Genomic DNA, 8425 nt, shown 5'->3' on the forward strand with positions numbered 1-8425 from the left:
CTGATTTGGCTGCTCTCTTACAGGGGTTCGCAGATTTATTTGAGGAGCCTCATGGTCTTCCACCCGAGAGGGAGCACGATCATCACATAGAGATTGTACCGGGAGCAGAACCGGCGAATGTGAGGCCTTACCACTACCCGCACGTTCAGAAGGAGGAGATCTCAAAGATGGTACGAGAGATGTTGGAGAGCGGGATCATTCAGCCCAGTAGAAGCTCATATTCATCGCCGGTGCTGCTGGTACATAAGAAGGACGGGACGTGGCGATTCTGCGTCGACTACCGGGCACTTAACGCGATCACCGTTAAGGACCGGTATCCGATTCCAGTCATCGAGGAGCTGTTGGATGAGCTTGCTAGTGCGGAATACTTCAGCAAACTTGATCTCCGTGCCGGATACCACCAGATCCGTGTCAGGCCCGAAGATGTGCACAAGACGGCATTTCGGACACACGATGGCCATTATGAGTTCCGGGTGATGCCGTTCGGCCTCACCAATGCACCAGCGACGTTCCAGGGGCTCATGAATGACATATTCAGACCATTACTACGACGGTATGTCCTTGTATTCTTCGATGACATACTGGTTTACAGTCGTTCATGGCAGGAGCACCTAGAGCACTTAGAGGAAGTGCTGAAAATTCTGCGCAGAAATCAATTGAAGGTAAAGCGATCCAAGTGCCTATGGGCCGAGCCGAAGGTCGAGTACCTAGGCCATGTCATCTCTGCTGCAGGTGTGGAGCCGGACCAAGCAAAGATACATTGCATGACCGAGTGGCCGCTACCCAAGAACCAAAAGGAGCTGCGAGGATTTTTGGGCCTAACCGGTTATTACCGCTGGTTTGTGGAGGGATATGGAAAGATCGCCGCGCCACTGACCCTGCTGCTGCGAAAGGGCGAGTTTAGATGGACCGAGGCAGCGACGGAAGCGTTCGAGAAGCTCAAGGAAGCCATGACGACGGCCCCGATTTTGGTGCTACCCAATTTCGCCAAACCGTTTGTAGTCGAGTGCGATGCTTCCGGTGCCGGTATTGGTGCTGTTTTGATGCAGGAGGGACGGCCAATTGCTTTCAAGAGCAAGGCGTTGTCCCCTAGGACCCGCTCGCTGTCCACATATGAGAGGGAGATGATGGCGGTCATCCATGCAGTCACAAAGTAGAGGCCGTACCTTATCGGCCGTCGATTCATCGTTCGGACTGATCAGCAGAGCCTTTCATTTTTTCTTGAGCAGCGCATACATACTCCAGCCCAGCAGAGGTGGGTGTCGAAGCTTCTCGGCTATGACTATGAGATGGTGTACAAAAAGGGCACAGAAAATCGAGTGGCGGATGCACTATCGCGCCATCCTGAGTCCGGCGAGTTGGCGGCTTTGACTACGCCGGTTTTTTCTTTTATTTCAGACTTGAGGACCGCCACATGCCGGGATCCGAACCTAGTACAGATCCAGAGGGAGTTGGCAGCAGACCCGAGCAGTCATCCCGAGATGGAGGACCGAGATGGGTTGATTCTGGACCATGGGTTGATCCGCGTGCCCACCGATTCAGCCATGCGACAGGTATTGATCCAGCACTTCCATGATACTCCTTTTGCTGGACACGAGGGATTTTTTAGGACTTACAAGAGGCTGAGCCAGAGCTGTACGTGGGTAGGCATGAAGGCAGCGGTCAGAGCTTATGTACAGCAATGCGATGTGTGCCAAAGGGCGAAGGCGGATTCACTACGACCTGCGGGTCTACTTCAGCCTTTACCGATTCCTGATCAGGTTTGGGAGGATGTGTCAATGGACTTCATTGAGGGGCTACCATTAGTTCGAGGGTACTCAGTGATCATGGTCGTTGTGGACCGCCTCAGCAAGTATGCCCACTTTTTGGCGCTCGCACATCCATTTTCTGCTCGATGGATGGCAGAGGTCTACATACGGGACATTGCTCGATTACATGGTATGCCTCGGACTATTGTTTCTGATCGTAACCGCATTTTTGTTAGCGCATTTTGGCAGGCTTACTTCAAACAGCAAGGGACGAAGCTTGCCATGAGCTCGGTTTACCACCCTCAGACCGATGGACAGACGGAGGTGGTAAACCGCTGTATCGAGCAGTACTTGCGCTGTATGATTGGTGATCGGCCCCGAGAGTGGCTTTCTTATTTACCTTGGGCCGAGTATTCGTACAACACCGCTTTCCACTCAGCCATAGGGATGACACCCTTTGAGGCGGTGTATGGACGAGTATCACCGACGCTGCGAGTTTATGATCCACTGTCACATGCGTACCGGACAGAGGCAGATTTTGAGCTCTTAGACCGCGATGCTACCTTACAGCAGTTAAAGTTCCACATAACGACTGCGCAGAACAGGATGAAGCAGCTGTATGATTGGAAGCACAGAGATCCAGTATACGAGGTGGGCGACTGGGTATATGTCAAGGTGCAGCCTTATCGACAGTTGACACTGCGGCCTATGGCGAACCAGAAGCTCTCTCATCGCTTCTATGGGCCCTTTCAGATATTGGAGCGCATTGGACCCGTGGCGTATCGCTTGGACTTGCCGACTACATCGAGAGTTCATCCGGTATTCCACGTGTCGTTTCTGAGGGCCCGGCTTGGACCCAAGACATCGGTCGGCCCAATCATACATGAGCCATCGGAGGATGAGATAGTGGAGCCGGTTCGAGTGCTGGCGAAGCGCAGAATACGAGTAGAAGGACGACTGGAAACCCAGATACTAGTGGAGTGGCTGGGGAGAGCAGCAGACCAGGCCACATGGGAGTTTGAGACTGAGATACTTGATCGTTTCCCTGACTTCCGACCTTGAAGACAAGGTTAAGGGAAGCGTGGTGGAGTGATGCGGTTGGATCCACTAGACCGCCTCGGACTTAATCATTTGGTTATTTTTGCTTTTGAGTCCTTGATGTTAATTTTATTTCAGCATAGCCTTGCTCGGGTTATCCGACTTGGCCTTTATTAGAGTCGCTTTGGGTTTAGTTGTTTCTTGAATTCAATTAGATCAAGTCAAGTTAAGGGGTCAGGTAGCCACCTATAAATAGATGTGGTGAGCACCTATTTCAGCATGCAAAAATTAATTGAAAGACTTTTGCCCTAGCTCTCTTCCCTTCTCTCTTCTCTTCTTGCGACGCCTTCCCCCTCTCCCTAGGCCGCCGTCCAAGGCCGCCGCCCCCTCCTTCATCCGGCTGCACCACCTCTGTCCCGAGAGGCCAGCCACCTTCTCCCTCTTCTTCCTCTCCTCCTTGATCCCTTCCAGCCTCTACAAACAACTCCATCCCGTCGGATTATCAGCCCGTCCTTCCCTATGAAGTCATCAGTCGAAGGCTGATATCTCAAGATCCCGACGTCATCTCTAGACCCACGACCTACCACTGGAAAGCTAACACGGAGATCTACAACATATACAAAATTGAGATCGATCTGACGGACGGATCTTCAGAAATTATGTCTGCAATCAGGTCGTAACCACCCTTCCAGAAATCAAGAAGAGTCAAGAATCTTGAGATACGGATCAAATTCTATCGGATCGCATCACCTACTCCTACAGTGAACCTACTGCAGCCAATCTACACTGCATGGACCCATATGGCTAGAGACCATGTATTTGTGTAGTCAAACTACAATAACCTCACTGTGAGTAGCCGAAGCATCGCAGGTCAAAGGACCAGTCACACTACTGCAACATCAAGCAAGTCACTGACGAGTGGATAGACATCCAAGTGACTTCTTGTCTTGTCACTCTCAGTACCCTTGTTCTCTAACAAGCACCTGCACTATTACTTCCGTGTCTCCACACCGTGGACTCGAGTCTCGTCCATCCATAGGGAAAGTAATGCGTGCACTGATCTCATCGGATCGATCACCGTCCTCGTGATGATCCGTCGATCAGGAGCGTTTAGAAATTAATCACTAATGATACATGGCTCAAATTCTCAACTCTTGAGAATATGCATCATCATCTTATTAATTCCTTGGACGATTCATAGACACAATAACAATATGAATGAAAAAGATGCCTATTATTTATTCAATAATAAATTGTCAAGTACAAAATTATGTCCCTAGAATTAACAATGTGTCAGCCAGATTGGCTTCTAGGGCATACATCTAACAGCAGCATGTAGTGGCTATCCAGTAGAATGGAATGATGAACCTCTAGGTACAGTTATCATATGATACAATCCTTCTATCGTGGATCCCTACAGATCGGAGGTCATGGATAACTCGTCAAATCCCGTCGTCTGTCATATGTCTAGATTTATTTGTCTTGAGTTCGAGAGTAGAAAATTCTTTCCCACTATATATACTGCCTTGGCCAAGGTCTTAGAACTCAGTCTTATAAATCACATAGGATCACTCCTCATCTATCAAGGTCGATAGATTCCATGTAGGTGCATACCCTACCCCTACAGTGAACCTACTGCAGCCAATGTACACTACAAGGACCCATATGACTAGAGACCATGTATATGTGCAGTCAAACTACAATAACCTCACTATGAGTAGCCGAAGCACTGCAGGTCAAAGGACTAGTCATACTACTGCAACATCAAGAAAGTAACTGACGAGTGGATAGACCTCCAAGTGCTTCTTGTCTTGGTCATGCTCAATACCTTTGTTCTCTAACAAGCACTTGCACTATCACTTCAGTGTCTCTACACTGTGAACTCGAGTCTCGTCCATCTATAAGGAAAACGATCCGTGCACTGATCTCATCGGATCGATCACCGTCCTCGTGATGATCCATTGATCAGGAGCATTTAAAAATTAATCACTAATGATACATGGCTCAAATTCTCAACTCTTGAGAATATGTATCATCATCTTATTAATTCCTTGGATGATTCATAGACACATAAACAATATGAATGAAAAAGATGCCCATTTATTATTCAATAATAATAAAGTCAAGTACAAAATTATGTCCGAGAATTAATAATGTGTCTGCCAGATTGGCTTCTAGAGCATATATCTAACACTAATAGCCAAGTTGAACCTATGGAAGGTCATGTTACAATTCCTATATGGCTATCACTTGAGCCTAAGATGGGTCTTAGCCACCCTAGCCTACAATAAGATTCAGAGAAACATCAATGATGTCTTATCGATGCCAGTTTCAACTACAAGAGTGGTCATCCCATCGAGACAAATGAGCAAAATACCCAATTAGGCACAGCGTGTATGCACACCAAGATATAGGGGGCAACCTCAATGGGTTCCACCACCTCCACCATAGTAATCTATGGAACCTAACTTTTATGTTGGAAGGCAACCTCCTCGGTTCATGCAATCGCCTCCACATCAACAACTGGTGATACCAAATTTTTATGGGGGAGGGTGACAACAATATAATTAGGGTGCCTTCTAGATGTATAATAATCTACTTTATTAGTTATTGTTGGGACTGCCTTTCCCTACTCAACCTCCATATGGAGCCAATAGAGAAAACTTTCTAAATGTAGCTCAGTTAGCTGAAGTAGTGTGAGACCAACTAGGTGAAAGGAACCCTTTGCGGGTAGCATGCATGATTTCAAAATTTTATTTAATATCAGTAGAAGCAATTAAAAATTAAACTCTTTAATTTTCATGCATGCTTGAGATCTAATCTCTACCATAAAAATAAAAACAAAATTTAAACAATTATGTAGAATATGAAACTATGATTGTATGTCTAACATATAATTCTGGAATTTCAGCAACCACGAAATTTTAGCAATCATGCTAAGATCTAATCTTAACACCTAAAGAGATCAAATCTTATACCTAATTTGCTGGAAGCCTTTGATGATGCCTTGATCATGCTCTGTAGCCACACATGCGTTCGGCCTCCATGGATCGTCCACGCAAAGCTCCAGGATGATCGACATCCACGGGAGTGCTAGCTTGCGCGGAGATGCTACAATGGCTGAGCCTTTCTCTTTTGAAGCAATCAACTTTTGATTGTTCTTTAAGAATATGAAGGATGGAGATGAAGGAGAAGAAGGAGAAGAGGTGGGCGGCACCTTCTCTGAATTTTTCCAGAACTTAGACCTCCCCAAAACTTCACTAACAACCCTAGGCGTGGAGGGGTCTTTTATAGCCAAAGACCCCCATGCCATAAGAGGATCCAAATGCGAACCTTTTGGCATTTGGAGATCCCCAAAAAATAGGGATCTCCATGACTGAATAGAGAGGGAGTCGGACTCCTTCTCTCCCTTTTTTTACATCATGCATTGGCTCCTAAAAATTAGGGAGTCATGTGCCAAACTTTGTTGCCGTATATCATCCTCTTCATGCGCTATAGATTTCCTACAAATTAGGGATCTTAATCCATTATTTTTGGGAGGTTTGTGGCTCCATCTTTTTAGGAAAATATGGGCATGCTCCTTTGATTTTCCATGCTGACAATTGGCCCAAATAAAGAAGAGAGGCGCCATGTATTTAGGAGATAAGATGAGGTGTCAAATCCTTCTCCAAGAAGGAAAACTAGGTTCCTAATTTTTAGAAATTCTTCTCCTTTTCAAATTCTGAATTTTTGAACTTAGATTCCTTATCAAATAAGGACTTCTAATTGACTTGGGTCAAGCCCAATCTAATTTGGTCAAGCCTAATCTACTTGGGTCAAACTCAATCCAACTAGGTCAAATCCTGATGTAGCCCAAATTGAATCTTATTCAATTTGGCTCAACCTAAGCCCAATCATTCAATCAAATTGAGTTCATTAGCAATCTAATTGCTAGTTAATCCTTCAATAATTCAATAATTATTTTACTGCAATCTTTGCTTAGGATAATTTGTCAATCGAATTGATCAATGTACCTCTGGATGATTCTTAATCATCGATCAGCCATTTGATCAACCCAGAAACTTTTATGCGTGTGACCCCATAGGTTTGAACCTAAGCCGATAGCACAAGAACAACTTCTTGTACAAATCGAAATGACCATCTAGCAATAGTACCCAATGTTTAGGTAGGCCGAATTATTGCAAAGCAGCATTCAAGAACCCTTGGACTATGGTTACCGTATAATTCATCCCTATAACTCCGAATGCTTAGGATGACTTCAAAGTTCACTGTCAACTCTTTAATCAGTTCATCCAAAATGTGTTTCAACTTTACAAATTTTGTGACTCCTCACAAGAATTATCTTGACCAAGGTTTTGTTAAATTGAACACAAGAGCTTTATCTCCAGTCACCAGGAGGGGTTAATCCCTTCTTGACTCATACACCGATTTCGTAAGTACTTGACTGTACCCAGAACACATTGATCACTGAATTAGAAATTCAGATAGTCCATGACCAAAATACAGTGAGTTACTTGCTAGTCATCGTGGTGATCTCAGGTCGGAGGGATACTTATACCCTATCCACTCGGAATATTTCTTGATAGCAGAGCGCTCCAGAACAGGTCACGTTCAGTGAAATATACTCCTACACTTCACTTGTGTGGCATACTAGTGTCTCTACACTTCTTAGTTAAGAGGACAACCAACAAATATGGTACATAACAATCTATACTTGATAATGCCATTGTCCTAGTAATAGCATATCGTTCGGTCATGAACAGGTTTAAAGACTCGTAGACAAATCATCCTTTATCATTTATAAGAGTCCTAAGGGCTTCATCACATTACATGAGTTAATGAAGATGTATAAAATATGCGATGAAAAATGCCAAATAATTTTTATTATTTATTAATTCGTATACATCTCAATCATTAATAAGTTGACGATTGACTTTTAGGATACATTTTCCAGCAACTCCCACTTGGACTAAAGCCAATCGGTATGATATCGTATACCCATCTTCGACTTATGATTATTGAACTCCTTCATGTTGAGGACTTTAGTAAATGGGTCAGCCAAATTTTCTTTCCTTCGATCTTCTGGAGATCTATGTCACCTCGTTCAATTATCTCACGAACCAGGTGATATCGACTCAGAATGTTCTTGGTCCGCTGATGTGCCTTTGGTTCCTTTGCTTGAGCAATGACTCCAGTGTTATCACAGAAAAGTGGAACTGGACCATCAATGCAGGGTGCCACTCCAAGATCGGTGATGAACTTTTGCAGCCATACAGCTTTCTTGGCAGCATCGGATGCTGCAATGTACTCAGCCTCGCACACTGAATCAGCCACAGTATGCTGTTTGGAACTTTTCCAGCAGACAGCGCCACCTTTAAGGGTAAAAACATAACCCGACACACTTTTACTATAATCTTGATCTGATTGAAAATTGGAATCAGTATATCCCATTAGTTTTAGATCAGCATCTCCATAGACTAGCCATTGGTCCTTAGTATTTCTTAAATACTTAAGAATAGTTTTTACAACCTTCCAGTGGTTACTATCCAGATCAGACTAGTATCTATTCACTATCTCTAGTGAGTATGCCAAGTCTGGTCTAGTACATGTCATGGCGTATATAATAGATCCCACTGCAG

This window comes from Phoenix dactylifera, chromosome 6, assembly GCF_051530095.1.
Source record: "Phoenix dactylifera cultivar Ajwa chromosome 6, Ajwa_hap1_PhDact_Kaust_v1.1, whole genome shotgun sequence".
In the NCBI taxonomy this organism is placed as follows: Eukaryota; Viridiplantae; Streptophyta; class Magnoliopsida; order Arecales; family Arecaceae; genus Phoenix; species Phoenix dactylifera.